The sequence below is a fragment of the Macaca fascicularis genome, chromosome 11 (genome assembly GCF_037993035.2).
Source record: "Macaca fascicularis isolate 582-1 chromosome 11, T2T-MFA8v1.1".
NCBI classification, from domain to species: Eukaryota; Metazoa; Chordata; class Mammalia; order Primates; family Cercopithecidae; genus Macaca; species Macaca fascicularis.
The window spans coordinates 28145075-28161108 of NC_088385.1; the positions used below are offsets into that span (position 1 = coordinate 28145075).

Below are 16034 nucleotides of genomic sequence, written 5' to 3' on the forward strand. Positions count from 1 at the left end.
AATTAGTTGGGCGTGGGACGTGTGCCTGTAATCCCAGCTTCTAGGGAGGCTGAGGCAGGAGAATTGTTTGAATCTGGAAGGAGGAGCTTGCAGTGAGCTGAGATTGTGCCACTGCACTCCAGCCTAGGCGACAGAGTGAGACTCCTTCTCAAAAACAAAAACAAAGAAAGAAAATTGTAGTAGGAGTTTTTCAGGGTATTGTAACAATCTATTTGCATGTTGGTCTTTTCCTGTGGATCTGAATTGGTTACAGTAGGGATTGAATCATCATAGCAAATGTCTCTCATGCTTAGCATAGACTGGTTTGTAGCCACACCAGATCAATAAATCTGATCTATTCTATACTTTAGAAAATCACCATGTGTAGGATGAAAGTGTGGAAAGATGAGGCGAGGAAAGAGCTAAGACTATGTCAATTGTTTAGGCAACATAAAATACACACTTATATTTGGATAAAAGGTACAAAAGAAAGGAGAACATGAAAAGATAAATAATTAGTGATACAAGATTTTAACTAAAAGCAACAAGGTAAGCCATCTCTAATAAGGCTATTAGTATTTAGAACTATGTTGATGAGATAAAGAACATGTATATTTTATTTTAAAAATACCTTCAAGAATATCATAAAATGTATGTTGTGTTAACATTTTGTTATTCTTCACACTCAATTTGATCTCTGTCCTACGTCTGAGCTTGAGAAGTCCCACACTGCTTTACTGAGAAGTCCCCAATAAATAAAAATTTCATTGACTGTTAGAGCTTTAAGCGGTGATTTGAAGAAGAAACAATGTAAACAGTAAGAGGATGATATAAGCTGCATTAGGATATTCCTGGCATACATCCTGCCAGAAACCTGGCCTGCACCTATGAGAAGCATCACTAGTCAGTAATAGAACTCTTCCTCAATAAGCCTGAACTTGGCCTGGGAGTTCTCCTCAACTCAGTACTCCTGGTTCCCACAAAGGATACATTGAGGACTACTGCTATTCCACGGTTATTGTGTGGGACTTCTCAAGCTCAGACACAGGAGAGAGATCGCACTTAATGTGAAGAATAACAAAAAGGCTGACACAGCATATGTGTTATGATATTCTTGAAGATTTTTAAAAAACATATTTTATTGGAAAAGCACTTTTTTATTTTTTATTTTTTTGAGACAGAGTGTCCCTGTGTCACCCAGGCTGGAGTGCAGTGGCACGATCTCGGCTCACTGCAAGCTCCACCTCCCGGGTTCACGCCATTCTCCTGCCTCAGTCTCCGGAGTAGCTGGGACTACAGGGGCCCACTACAGCCCCGCTAATTTTTTGTGTTTTTAGTGGAGACGGGGTTTCACCATGTTAGCCAGGATGGTCTCGATCTCCTGACCTTGTGATCCACCCACCTAGGCCTCCCAAAGTGCTGGGATTACAGGCGTGAGCCACCGCACCCGGGCACTTTTATATTTTTATTTTTATTTTTGGAGACAGGGTCTTGCTCTGCTGCCCAGGCTGCAGTGTAGTGGCGCAATCACGGTTTGCTGCAGCCTCGACTTCCTGGGACCCAGTCCCAGGTGTGAGCTTCACCACACTTGGCTAATTTTTGTATTTATTTTGTAGAGCTGAGGTCTCGTCATGTTGCCCAGGCTGGTTTGGAACTTCCAGGATCAAGTGATCCTCTCAAAGTGCTGGGATTACAGACTTGAGCCACCATGAAGTGCATTTCCAGCTGGGTGCCTGTAATGCCAGCACTTTGGCAGGCCAAGGCGGGTGGATCACCTGAGGTCGTGAGTTCGAGACCAGCCTGACCAACATGGAGAAACCCCGTCTCTACTAAAAATACAAAATTAGCGAGGCATGGTGGCACATGCCTGTAATCCCAGCTACTCGGGAGGCTGGGGCAGGAAAATCACTTGAACCCGGGAGGCGGAGGTTGCAGTGAGCCAAGATCATGCCATTGCACTCCAGCCTGGGCAACAAGAGTGAAACTCCACCTAAAAAAAATTTTTTTTTTTTTTTTAGATGGAAGCTAGCAGAAGGCAAGAAATAACTAAGATCAGAGCAGAACTGAAGGAGATAGAGACACAAAAAACCCTTCAAAAAATCAATGAATCCAGGAGCCAGTTTGTTGAAAAGATCAGCAAAATTGATAGACCACTAGCAAGACTAATAAATAAGAAAAGAGAGAAGAATCAAATAGATGCAATAAAAAATGATAAAGGGGATATCACCACCCACCCCACAGAAATACAAGCTACCATCAGAGAATACTATAAACACCTCTATGCAAATAAACTAGAAAATCTAGAAGAAATGGATAAATTCCTGGACACATACACCCTCCCAAGACTAAACCAGGAAGAAGCTGAATCCCTGAATAGACCAATAACAGGCTCTGAAATTGAGGCAATAATTAATAGCCTACCAATCAAAAAAAGTCCAGGACCAGACGGATTCACAGCTGAAATCTACCAGAGATACAAGGAGGAGCTGGTACCATTCCTTCTGAAACAAAGAGGGAATCCTCCCTAATTCATTTTATGAGGTCAACATCATCCTGATACCAAAGCCTGGCAGAGACACAATAAAAAAAGAGAATTTTAGACCAATATCCCTGATGAACATCAATGCAAAAATCCTCAATAAAATAGTGGCAAACTGAATCCAGCAGCACATCAAAAAGCTTATCCACCATGATCAAGTGGGCTTCATCCCTGGGATGCAAGGCTGGTTCAATATATGCAAATCAATAAACATAATCCAGCATATAAACAGAACTAAAGACAAAAACCATGTGATTATCTCAATAGATGCAGAAAAGGCCTTTGACAAAATTCAACAGCCCTTCATGCTAAAAACTCTCAATAAATTCGGTATTGATGGAACGTATCTCAAAATAATAAGAGCTATTTATGACAAACCCACAGCCAATATCATACTGAATGGGCAAAAACTAGAAGCATTCCTTTTGAAAACTGGCACAAGACAGGGATGCCCTCTCTCACCGCTCCTATTCAACATAGTGTTGGAAGTTCTGGCCAGGGCAATCAGGCAGAAGAAAGAATAAAGGGTATTCAATTAGGAAAAGAGGAAGTAAAATATTTCCAGTTTGCAGATCACATGATTGTATATTTAGAAAACCCCATCGTCTCAGCCCAAAATCTCCTTAAGTTGATAAGCAACTTCAGCAAAGTCTCAGGATACAAAATCAATGTGCAAAAATCACAAGCATTCTTATACACCAGTAACAGACGAACAGACAGGCAAATCATGAGTGAACTCCCATTCACAACTGCTTCAAAGAGAATAAAATACCTAGGAATCCAACTTACCAGGGATGTGAAGGACCTCTTCAAGGAGAACTACAAACCACTGCTCGATGAAATAAAAGAGGACACAAACAAATGGAAGAATATTCCATGCTCATGGATAGGAAGAATCAATATCGTGAAAATGGCCATACTGCCCAAGGTAATTTATAGATTCAATGGCATCCCCATCAAGCTAGCAAGGACTTTCTTCACAGAATTGGAAAAAAACTACTTTAAAGTTCATATGGAACCAAAAAAAAAGCCTGCATTGCCAAGACAATCCTAAGCCAAAAGAACAAAGCTGGAGGCATCACGCTACCTGACTTCAAACTATACTACAAGGCTACAGTAACCAAAACAGCATGGTACTGATACCAAAACAGAGATATAGACCAATGGAACAGAACAGAGTCCTCAGAAATAATACCACACATGTACAACCATTTGATCTTTGACAAACCTGACAAAAACAAGAAATGGGGAAAGGATTCCCTATTTAATAACTGGTGCTGGGAAAACTGGCTAGCCACATGTAGAAAGCTGAAACTGGATCCTTTCCTCACACCTTATACAAAAATTAATTCAAGATGGATTAAAGACTTAAATGTTAGACCTAAAACCATAAAAACTCTAGAAGAAAACCTAGGCAATACCCTTCAGGACATAGGCATGGGCAGGGACTTCATGACTAAAACACCAAAAGCAATGGCAACAAAAGCCAAAATTGACAAATGGGATCTAATTAAACTAAAGAGCTTCTGCACAGCAAAATAAACTCTCATCAGAGTGAACAGGCAACCTACAGAAGGGGAGAACATTTTTGCAATCTACTCATCTGACAAAGGACAAAGGACTAATATCCAAAATCTACAAAGAACTCAAACAAATTTACAAGAAAAAAACAACCCCATCAAAAAGTGGGCAAAGGTTATGAACAAAAGAAGGTTACTTCTCAAAAGAAGACATTTATGTAGCCAACAGACACATGAAAAAATGCTCATCATCACTAGACATCAGAGAAATGCAAACCAAAACCACAATGAGATACCATCTCACACCAGTTAGAATGGCAATCATTAAAAAGTCAGGAAACAACAGGTGCTGGAGAGGATGTGGAGAAATAGGAACACTTTTACACTATTGGTGGGATTGTAAACTAGTTCAACCATTGTGGAAGACAGTATGGCGATTCCTCAAGGATCTACAACTAGAAATACCATTTGATCCAGCCATCCCTTTACTGGGTATATACCCAAAGGATTATAAATCATGCTGCTATAAAGACACATGCACACATATGTTTATTGCGGCACTGTTCACAATAGCAAAGACTTGGAATCAACCCAAATGTCCATCAATGACAGACTGGATTAAGAAAATGTGGCACATATACACCATGGAATACTATGCAGCCATAAAAAAGGATAAGTTCATGTCCTTTGTAGGGACATTGATGAAGCTGGAAACCATCATTCTCAGCAAAGGATCGCAAGGACAGAAAACCAAACACCGCATGTTCTCACTCATAGGTGGGAATTAAATAATGAGAACACTTGGACACAGGGTGGAGAACATCACACACTGGGGTCTGTCATGGGTTGGGGGGAGGGGAAGGGATAGCATTAGGAGATATACCTAATGTAAATGATGAGTTAATGGGTGCAGCACACCAACATGGCACATGTATACATATGTAACAAACCTGCACATTGTGAACATGAACCCTAGAACTTAAAGTGTAATAATAAAAAATAAATAAAGAGGAAATAATAATTAAAAAGTGGAAAGCAAAAAAAAAAAAAAAAAAAAAAAATGCACTTCTGGCTGGGCCTAGTGGCTCATGCTTGTAATCCTAGCACTTTGGGAGGCCGAGGAGGGTGGATCATTTGAAGTTAGGAGTTGGAGACCAGCCTGACCAACATGGTGAAACCCTGTTTCTACTACTTATCTGTGTGTCTACCACTTTGGCAATACCATACTGCATTTACTATTGTAGCTTTATAATAAGTGTTAAAATTGTCTACTGTGAATCCTCTAACTTTATTCTTACTTAAAAAAATTTTCTGACTATTCCAGCTCCTTTACTTTTCTATGTAAATTTTAGAATCAGCTTGTTTACATCTACAAAAAAAAAAAATTATTCTGGGATTTAACTGGAATTGCATTGAATCTACAGATGAATTTGAAGAGAAATGACAAGGTAATTATACAGAATCTTCTAGTCCATGAACATAGTTTGCCACTCCATTTATTTAGGTCTTCTTTGATTTATTCATAAGCTTTTCCACTCTTATTATTTCTCTTCTATCTGAAAAACTTTATCTGGCATTTTTTTTGGGGGGGGGGCAGATCTGCTAATGATGTATTCTCTCAGTCTTCCTTTTTCTGAGAATGTCTTCATTTTGCCTGCATTCCTGAAGGATATTTTAACTGGATATAGAATTCTCAGTTAAAAGCTATTTTATTTCAGCATTTAAAAAATGTTTCACTGCTTACTGGTTTTCATGGTTTCTGATGAGAAATATGAAGTCATGTAAAAATCATCATTGCCACTCAGGGGTGTTGGCTCACACCTGTAATCTCAGCACTTTGGGAGGCTGAGGAGGGCAGATCACAGGGTCAAGAGATCGAGGCCATCATGGCCAACATGGTGAAACCCCGTCTCTACTAAAAATACAAAAAATTAGCTGGGTGTGGTGGTGCGCCCGTAGTCCCAGCTACCAGGGAGGCTGAGGCAGGAGAATCACTTGAACCCAGGAGGCGGAGGTTGCAGTGAGCCAAGATTGCACCACTGCACTCCAGCCTGGTCACAGAGACTCTGTCTCGAAAAAACAAAAACAAAAACAAAAACATCATATCATTTTTCTCTGGCTGTTTTCAAGGTATTTTCTTTTGTCTTTAGTTTTCAGTAGTTTGATTATATTATCTGGGTGTGTATTTCTTCAAATTTGTTCTGTTTGGGGTTTACTAAACCTTTTTAATCTGCAAGTTTATATCTTTTGCAATATTGGGGAATATTTTAGTCCTTTATTTCTTCAAGTATCTTTCTGCATGAATCTCTTTTTCTTTTGAAATTCCAGTAACACAAATGTTAAATCTTTTGGTATTGTCACACAGATGTATTAGGCTCTGCTCATGTTTTAAAAATCTTTTTTATCTCTATAGTACAGATTGGGTAATTTTACTGATCTATCTTCAAGTTCATTTAGTCACCCAATCCAGTAAATTTTCAATTTCAGCTATTATATTTTTTTCAGTTCTAAAATTTTCTTTTGCTTCTTTTTTATATTTCCTATTTCTCTTCTGAGAATTTCTGTCTTTACATTTGTTTCAAGAGTGTTCACACTTATTGGAGAATGATTTTAATAACCGGGAAGCCTTTGTCTAATTTTAACATCTATGTTCAAGGCTGTTGATTATCTTTTTCCCTAAGAGATGTGAAGATTTTTCTGGTTCTTCATATGTTGAATAATTATGTATTTGATTCTGGACATTTTGAATATGATATTTTGGGACTCTGGGTTTTGTTAAATCCTATAGGGCATTTTGCTTGTTTTACCAGGAAACTGACAAATTTAAGTTTAGGTTGTAAATTCCTATCCCACCTTCTGTTGGCTCTGGTTCCAATGTCAGTTCAAGGTTCAAAGGCTTTGCAGTGCTACTTATATCCATCCTGTGTGTGTGTGTGTGTGTGACATTCAGTGGCTATTCTGGGACTTGGGCAGTGGTCCACCCTGTAGATCAGTTCTCATTGTCTTTTGCCTGCTATTTAGGGTCAGATCTAAAGGCACAGCTAAAACATGGGTCCAGTGATTCATGCATCTTAGATCCCATATCACTTTCTAGAGCTTCTTTCTTTCCAAGATTTCCCCAGGGAGATCTTTGCTGCTTCCAGGTAACATCTTCCTGGTATTCCGTATTAGCCACTGCCTTAGTTTCCCTGGTCTGTTATACACTTTCCACAACTGTGTCTGCCTCAGGGACCAAGTGGTGAGAGGACAGACCGAAATAAGTAGCAGGACTGATGTGTCTCACACCCTTGCATCCATGCTTCCTCTGGTCAGACAGAAGGATACCCCTCTCTCATTTTTAAGCATTGGTCCAGCTATTGCTGCTTCTATGCCAGAGTGGGATTGCCTAGGAGCTGGGACAAGAGAGGAAATAAAACCCCAGAACATTTCTTCTACTACCTCTAACCCATAGGAGACCCTTTTCCTGCTCCTCAGACAAGAAAGAGAGAATGCCTCTTAGAACAATTTTTGTCTGCACCTTGTACGTACTTTTGGGTTTCAGGTTGCCTTTGAGTCCAGGCTGGGAGAAATCAGATTTAAAAAAGGAGGACTCACCCCTTACTTTAGTAGCTCTTAGAGCTCAGTTTGCCTTTCCTAACCTGCTTTCTACCATTCTCTTTTTCAAAGTCCTCAGATGGTTTACATGATACATCCTTTCCAAGGTTTCCTGTTACATTCAGGAGGAGAGACAGGGTGGGGTATGCTATCTCCATCTTAATTGGAACCCAGAGAGTGCTCCTTTATTTTTAAATACTTCAGTGTATATTTCCTAAGATGAAGGACTTTCTCTTACATGACCACACCACAATGATCAAAATCAAGAAAATGAACATTTTAATAATACTATTGTATAACCCACAGTCCATTTGATCAATCGTTCCAGTGCTTTCTTTTACGGTTATTCTTTCCCTGGTCAAGATCTAATTAAGGATCATGAATTACATTGAGTTACCATGTCTCTTTAGTCTCCTTTAATCTGGTACAGTTTCTTAGCCTTTCTTTGTCTTTTATGATCTTGACGTTTTATTTTCTTTTAATTAATTAATTTATTTATTTTGAGACAGAGTCTTGCTCTGTTGCCCAGGCTGGAGTGCAGTGGCACCATCTCGGCTCACTGCAACCTCTGCCTCCTGGGTTCAAGCGATTCCCCTGTCTCACCCTCCAAAGTAGCTGGGATTACAGGCGCACATCACTACGTCCAGCTAATTTTTGTATTTTTAGTAGAGACGGGGTTTCACCATGTTGTCCAGGCTGGTCTCAAACTCCTGAGCTCAGGCAATCTGCCAGCCTCGGCCTCCCAAAGTGGTGGGATTACAGGCATGAGCCACTGCGCCCGGCGATCTTGACATTATAAAGAGTACAGGCCAGTTATTTTGTAGAATATCCTTCCCCTTGTGTTTGATGTTTTCTAATGATTAGATTCAGGTTATGTGTTTTTGGCAGAAATATCATACATGAGATGTTGTGTTCTTCCTAGGATGGCATAACAGGAGGTACATAATGTCTATTTGTCCTATTACCAGAAATGTTATCTTTGATACTTGGCTAAGCTGCTGCTTTGCGGTTTTCTCTACTCTAAAGTTACTATTTTTGTGAGTTTCTTAAGGGCTAGAGTTTGAATATAATTACATTGTTATGAGGAGAACTCTAGACTAGTGCTGTCCAATAGACGACCTCTCTGCTTTGATGGGATGTTCAATTCAGCGCTGTCCAATATGGTAGCCATCGCCACGTGTGGCTACTGAGCATTTGAAATGAGGCTAGTGTATCTGAGTGTGGTGGTTCATGCCTGTAACCCCAGCACTTTGGGAAGCCAAGGTAGGAGGATCGCTTGAGGCCAGGAGTTCAAGACCAGTCTGGGCAATATAGCAAGACCCTATCTCTACAAAAAAATAATAAAAAATGAACCAAGCATAGTGGCCTGCATCTGTAGTCCCAGCTGCTCAGGAGGCTGAGGTGGGAGGATCACTTCAGCCTGGGAGGTCGAGGTTACAGTGAACTGTGATTGTGCCACTGCACTTCAGCCTAGGCAACACGATGAGATCGTATCTCAAAATAAAATAAAATATAAATGAGGCTAGTGGGACTGAAGAAATGCAAGGGATATAATTTCAATTTGAAAACTTCCAGAGAACATCCTGTATTAGCATTTTCTAAAGAGTATTTTTTTTTACCCTGCTCTGAGAAAAAAGGGCTCCAGGATCAAATAAGTTAGGGATCATTCTATATAGTATACTTGGGAAACACAGTAGTATTTCCTGCCGTCTTGGCACCTACACATCTTTGTGTTTTCACTTGGCCTAGTGCTAGATGTAGGTAAAATTGTCAGATAATTGCTCTGTGAGTCTCCAAACAGCTCCTTATTTAGCTTGTGTAAATGACTTGCTCAACAGCGCAGCTAAGTCTGGCAATGGTGGGATTTACACCTAGGCCAGCCACCTGACTCCAAAGACTGTTTCCGGTGCAGCAGAAATGGCAATGGAGAAAATGATATTGAAGTTCAGGTTGCCTCATGAGTCTTTGTTTAAGGTTGATACAGGCAAGAGTTATTATTTAGTCTATGAATTCCTTTTCACCAATGCAAAACTAGGAAACATTTCGCATTCACAGAATGTGGTCATTCTGTCTTCCTAAAGGAATTAATGTTAATATTAACAGTCCTTGTCAACTTACAGCATAGTTCTCTGAGGATGTGTTTCTTTCTGTTTAAATAAAAGAATTCCTGGAACAGGCTAGTAAGTTAATACTTTACACAAAGTCATCCAGAGCAAATGTTCTCATACAGATACAGTTGTCATAAGAGGTTCTAAGTGCCTCTCCATACCACACACATATTCAGTCAGTTACTGAAGGCAAGAAAGAACGATTAGAAAGTATGAAGGAAGGAGGCTTGGAGGGGAGAGAAAGGAGAACAATTTGCAAAGACAAAGACATCTTAAGCCAGATTTACATAAGAGCACTAGAGCCAGTTTGAATTAGAGGGGAATAAGCTGTGTAAGTTGCCTCCTTTCTTTTACTTCACCTGCAGTTCCTCTGGGAAGCTCTTTGCTGAGCCACGCTTAGAGAAATGTTATTCCTATAACTGTAACTTGTTTTGGCCGGCTTGCCCCACCAGTTGAGAGCTGCGGTTTGAAGAATTCTGAAGCAAAGGGATTTTATCTGGTTGATGAGTTCAGAATTCAGATCAAATCTTGAAAGTGGGAACAAGACGTTGTTGGTGCCTGATGCTATAATTCTTGAAGGTAATCGAGTTTAAAAGCAGTTTTTTTGGTGAATGATGTCATCCTCCATAAAAGCAGATTTTAATTAATTTTAAGATACCAGTGGAAGTTGTGACCCCAAAATGCCCCAAAGAGACCTTACAGATGGCTCTTCTCCTGTGCTGTTTGGCATACGTTCAGGAAAACCGCAGGGAAAATTGGCTTTGACGTGCTTGTGCTTTAAGGTATATGCTGCAGTACCTTGTAAAGGTTCATTTTATTGCCAAATATAACATTCAGTTGCCAACTGGAAGTGTAAAAGTTCATATTTTCTTTTTTTCTGTTTGGTTTTTAACTTTTAAGACAGTATATTTGCTAAGATTCTGGCGATAGCTTTATGTAACAAGACACAGCATACCACGCTTGCTACTCAACTTGTTTGTGGTAAGTCTCAGCCTCAATATGAAGCTGTGTTTTTTTTTTTTAAATCAAAACCCTGCTTTTTATAGGCTCAATATCTTGGTAAGTGTGCCATTAAACACAGTAGTGAACTTAAGACAGCAAGAGAAAGGAGTTAACAAAAGCTAGACATTGCAGCCTAAACAAAGTTCATACAAAAAACAAAGGAACTATCACTGGTTAATGGAATTTTCCTGACGAATTAAAACTTTACAGTATAAAACGTGCATTTTAGAATATTTAGTTTTCAAGTTCAAAAAGTACCAGTGTACCAGTGTCTATTTGAAACGATTTCTCTCCAAAGCCAAAGTGTCATCAAAATTAATTCATATGACGTAGCATATTCTAATGCCAAAAAATATTCAGTATTATTGAAGTGGAGGTAAATCCCAGGGGTTTTGGGACTTTCTCATGCTGCAAAGGGCTGTTTCTCTGGTTCATTCAAAGAAGAGTATGACAGAATCCGATTACGTCCCTAAGCTCAGTAAAGGGCAGGACTCCTGGCACCCAGCTCTGACCTCTCCATAAAGCCTGGTTACTCTTTCCTCAGATACAGGATGTGTGAGGATCAAGGGCATGTGGTTCTGCTAGCTAAAGAGATAGCAAACCACCTCCTCCCTCCATCCTAAAAAGCACCTTTTCCAGGTAAATAAAAGTCTACACAGGGAAAAATTTAAAACATACTTATCTACAGGGTATGGATTTTGAAATATCAATGTAATCCTTACTTCAAAAATGTTAACCACTTTAAAATTTTTAACATCTGGCCATTTCTGATTCCCTCTTAAAGATGTATTCAGGTTGGATTTCTGTTGATTTATCATTGTACATTTCTAGCCAAAAATATTAATTTTATTCCCAAATATCATAACCACTAGTGCTACTGCAGTGTATTATCTCCCAGAGTTATCAAGCACTGGAAGAGAAAATAATAGATGCTCAAGCAGCAGGCAACATTTATGGCCCTTGCACACAGCAGCATCTGAATGGCTACTGAGCAGTCCAGGGATAATTCTTTTTTTTTTTTTTTTTTTTTTTTGAGATGGAGTCTCACTCTGCTGTCCAGTCTGGAGTGCAGTGGCACCATCTCGGCTCACTGCCTCCCGGGTTCAAGTGATTTTTCTGCCTCAGCCTCCCGAGTAGCTGGGATTACAGGCACGAGCCACCACGCCCAGCTAATTTTTGTATTTTTAGTGGCGACGGGGTTTCACCATGTTAGCCAGGCTGGTCTCAAACTTCTGACCTCAGGTGATCCACCTGCCTTGGCCTCCCAAAGTGCTGGGATTACAGGTGTGAGCCACTGCGCCCCCGGCCAGTCAAAGGATAATTCTAAAAACAAGAAAATTCATGCATTATAGTAAATATGTTGTAATTTTCACAGTTGAAATTTCCTTAGATGTTGTACTTTCTCTATAAGGGAATCCTGGATTTTCTTCATGTTATGATGAGTCAGGACTTGAACTAGCAGCCGTCTTTCTCTTCTTACTGTGCTTCTTATGCTCCTTTTTCCTTGTTTGTGTTGTTTTTTCTTATTCTTCACTGCTTTTCTTCTTTTTTGCTCGTATCTCCTCAATATCCTCTGATCCTGACAAGGACTCATGTGATAAAGATTTATCTTCAGAATATGGGTTTCTTTTTGCTGAGTCCTTTCATAGCCTTTTTCTTTCTCAGTTGGGTCCTTCTTTTTCTTTAAAAAGAAGTCTTTTATCCTTATTGTCTTTCTATCCTTACTGTCTGATTCAGTTTCTGACATGGAGCTTTCAGAAGATTTATGTGAATGGTTCTTTTTCTTTCTCCCTTTTCCTTGTTTCTTATCCTCATCCTCAGAATCAGAAGAACTGCTGGAAGAATCAGAGCATGATGAAGACGATGAATACCTACCAGATTTCTTCTTCTTTTTCTTTTCTTTCTCTTTTTTTTGGATAAGCTCTCACTTCCACTTAATTTCTTCCTGTGTTTTTCTAGTTTTTTCTTCAAATTCACCCAAAGCCTTGACGCCTTTTTCTTTTCTAGTTGCTCTTGCACTTCTTCCCAGATAGGCCTTGGATGACTGAGATAATCCTGGATTGCTGGCCCTTAAGACTGGATTGGACCCCTTGATCTGGCCATTGCTGTTGGATTCACGTAGGCTACCCGATGGTCCTGCTTCCCCTTGGTGCCTGAGTGAGCGTACAGTCACTCATCAAGGGACACAGTCACCCACCAAGGGAAACCTGGCTGGGGAGGCAGCTGAAGTGGGCCTGCCGCAGGTCCTTCTGCACTAAAAGTTCATATTTTCATGAGAATGTTACCAATGTGGTTAGCAGGCTTGTTTCATTTTTTCCTACATTATTCAGTGCCTACTTGGTTTACCACTAGAGGGCATTGTTGGCAGTGATATCAAGAGAAAGCATACTAGAGCATTTTGCTAAACAATTTTGTGCGATCTTTTTCAATTTTCATTTCAGCCAGTAAATAAAAACATACATTTAAAAGCCACTTCATTTGTTATTTTATTTTTATATTTTATGCATCCCAAATACTGAGCTTCTAGGCTTTTTGTGTGTGTTAATTTAATAAAAGAGAAAACATTGTAAACTTTGGTTCCAGTTTTCTAAAAAAATGCTAAATCTAGAATCTGTCAGTTTTCCCCCTGCAATGTAATACATTCGCACACATCCTCTCTTGGAATGTTATCGAGCACTTGGAGACTCATTATTTTTTATTTCCCAAAAGAGTGAAACTATTCTATTTTCCATATCATGCCTTTCCTGATATTTGTCAGAGGATCTCAAACTGGCAAGAGACCTTCAGTTTATGTAGTTCAACTATTTATAATAGACAGATTTTCTTCTACACAGTGATGAAGGGCTGTCTAAACTTCAAAATGATAAGAGAAGCATTTTCCATTTTGGGACAACTGTATTATTTATTGGAAAGTTCACCAGGTGAAGGCAGAAGTTTGCCTCTTTGAAATTGATTGTATTAGATAAGATCTTTTAGTTGCAGATAATAGGAACCAAATCAAGCTTGCTTATGAAAGAGAGGGGTAGATTAATTGTTAGAAAACAGAGGTGTCTGGGGCCTTTTGGTGGGTGGGGGGCAAGGGGAGGGAGAGCATTAGGACAACTACCTAATGCATGTGGGGCTTAAAACCTAGATGACAGGTTGATGGGTACAGCAAACCACCATGGCACATTATGCCTACGTAACAAACCTGCACGTTCTGCACATGTATCCCAGAACTTAAAGAAAGAAAAAAAAGAAAGAAAAAGAAAACGGAGGTGTCTCGTGGGCTGTGGCTACCTGGACATCTGAGATCTGTGGGTACTCAGTCTCTCTCAGTCTGTTGCTTCTGCTTCCCTCTATGTAATTACTTCATTCACTTCTCTCTGCACATCAGGATTTTCCACTTCTTGCATCCCCATGGTGAAATATGGCATTTGAATGATAAAAATGACAAAGAACTTTTGTTACCTAGCTGGAGTAGGCTGTTCCAGCATTCTATGAAGCTGGCCACCTCGGGATGGTGCAGTATGTGATCTGTCTTTCCCAGGGTCACGGGCCCACTTTCACACTGCCTTCACGGTGAAGTAGGTCTCCTGGTTGGATGCTTTGTTGTGTGGGTTTCCAGGTCTGTGGATGAGGTACTTCATAAGCCCTTGGTAAAGTTGCCCGCTAAGGGCAGGCAGGAAAGGAAAACACGTGCCTAGGACAGGTACCTGTCCCTGTGAGGATGAATGGCTGTCTGGTCTTTCCAGGATGGAGGGGTTCCATGTGGTCAACTTGCTACTAAGTGGCTGGTTGATTCCCTCAAGGAATATGCCATATTGAAGATTCAATGTTTATCTCTGTTGGATGTTCAGAGGTAATAGTAGGTAGACAGGCATTGGTAAGTGAGGTTCATGCTGCCAGGCTCACACATAGCCTCCATTTCTGCCACCATGTCCACCCTGTTCATATGTCCATCGTGCCTGCTCCGGGTAACCAATAACAGAGACTAGCTAATGTCAAAAGGCTGAGTCATTTCATTTTACTTGGTTGTTCAGGGCTTTTTCCATGGTAGATACTTTCTGTGGGTATCCACATGTAAGACACAAGTCTTGACACTTTATACGTTTACTCATTTGTCTACCTACATGCCTTTTCCTTAGACTCCTTGTCTCTGATCTTCCAGTCCTTTTCTTTCCAGTTCCCTGCCTGCACAACTAGGCCATTGGCCATTTCCTCGGAATTTATATATATTTTTGCCTTGGGTCATTTCTCCTTCGATCCAAAGTGGATGACCAGTTATACTGCTCATAGGTCTACTAGTGGGAAGATTTCTTCTTTACTCTCTTTCCCTGAATGTGGTTGTAATGAAGCCACTTTCTATTTTTTGGTATTCATCCACATACTGAGCCAATCCATCCATAAACCAAGCTTTGGCTTCTTTCTTTCTTTCATCTGGTCATACAGGACCCCTCTGGCCCACACTCCCTCATTCCTGCCCAAATATGTTCATAAGTGCAAGGGTTGGGGGCACTGATTGGTACAGCTGTGCTTGGTGATATGGGGTCTTGGTTCCCTAGTCATGAAACTTACTCATGCCTTCCAGCCCTGTTCAGGTTTAATCCCACATATATCAGCACTCCCTTACAATGGACTGCTACAAGCAGGACTGGAAGGCATGAGTAAGCATCATGTGGTTTTATGGTTTAGTGGATCCTACAGAATTCAGTGCATAAGCATTTCCAGATGGTCACTTGGTCTCTCATGGTCAATTTTTCCATCACTTCTGGACCCAAACACACCAAAAATAAGAGCTGTTTTTAAGGGCACATACTTTGCTGTTGATGGCATGGTTTTACTCCACAACCTCAGGGATCTGAGTTGTGATTCTTTCACTTGAGCTTGCCAAACACTCTTTACTACATGTTTTCCCACCACATGACACCTCTTAGCATGGGGTCTGTTGAATTATATAGACCAAGTGACAGGGCTGATTGCACAGTGGCCTGGTCCTGCTTTGATACCTTTTTCTGCTCAAGGCCTCACTCAAAGCTGGAAGCTTCCCATGTCACCTGATATGTGGGCTGTAGAAATATTACCACGCATGAAATGTATTACCACCAGAGCTTAAGGAAGCTGACAAGTGGTGTCCTTTCCTTCTTTGTGGTAGGAGATGGAGATGCAAGATACAGCAATTTGTCTTTAGTTTGGAAGAGCTAACCCTACACACCACTCACCTACTGGACTCCCCAAAACTTCACTGAAGTAGCTAGTCATGAATCTTCACAGGTTTTATCTCCCATCTCTTGGAAGACATGTTGGTGATAA

The 16034-nt window shown here is 40.4% G+C and overlaps 1 pseudogene; it reads right to left on the bottom strand.

Annotated features, from left to right (window-relative positions):
- Positions 1–10605: 10605 nt before the first annotated feature.
- Positions 10606–14939, bottom strand: LOC102115484 (protein FAM133B pseudogene; annotated as a pseudogene).
- Positions 14940–16034: the final 1095 nt, after the last annotated feature.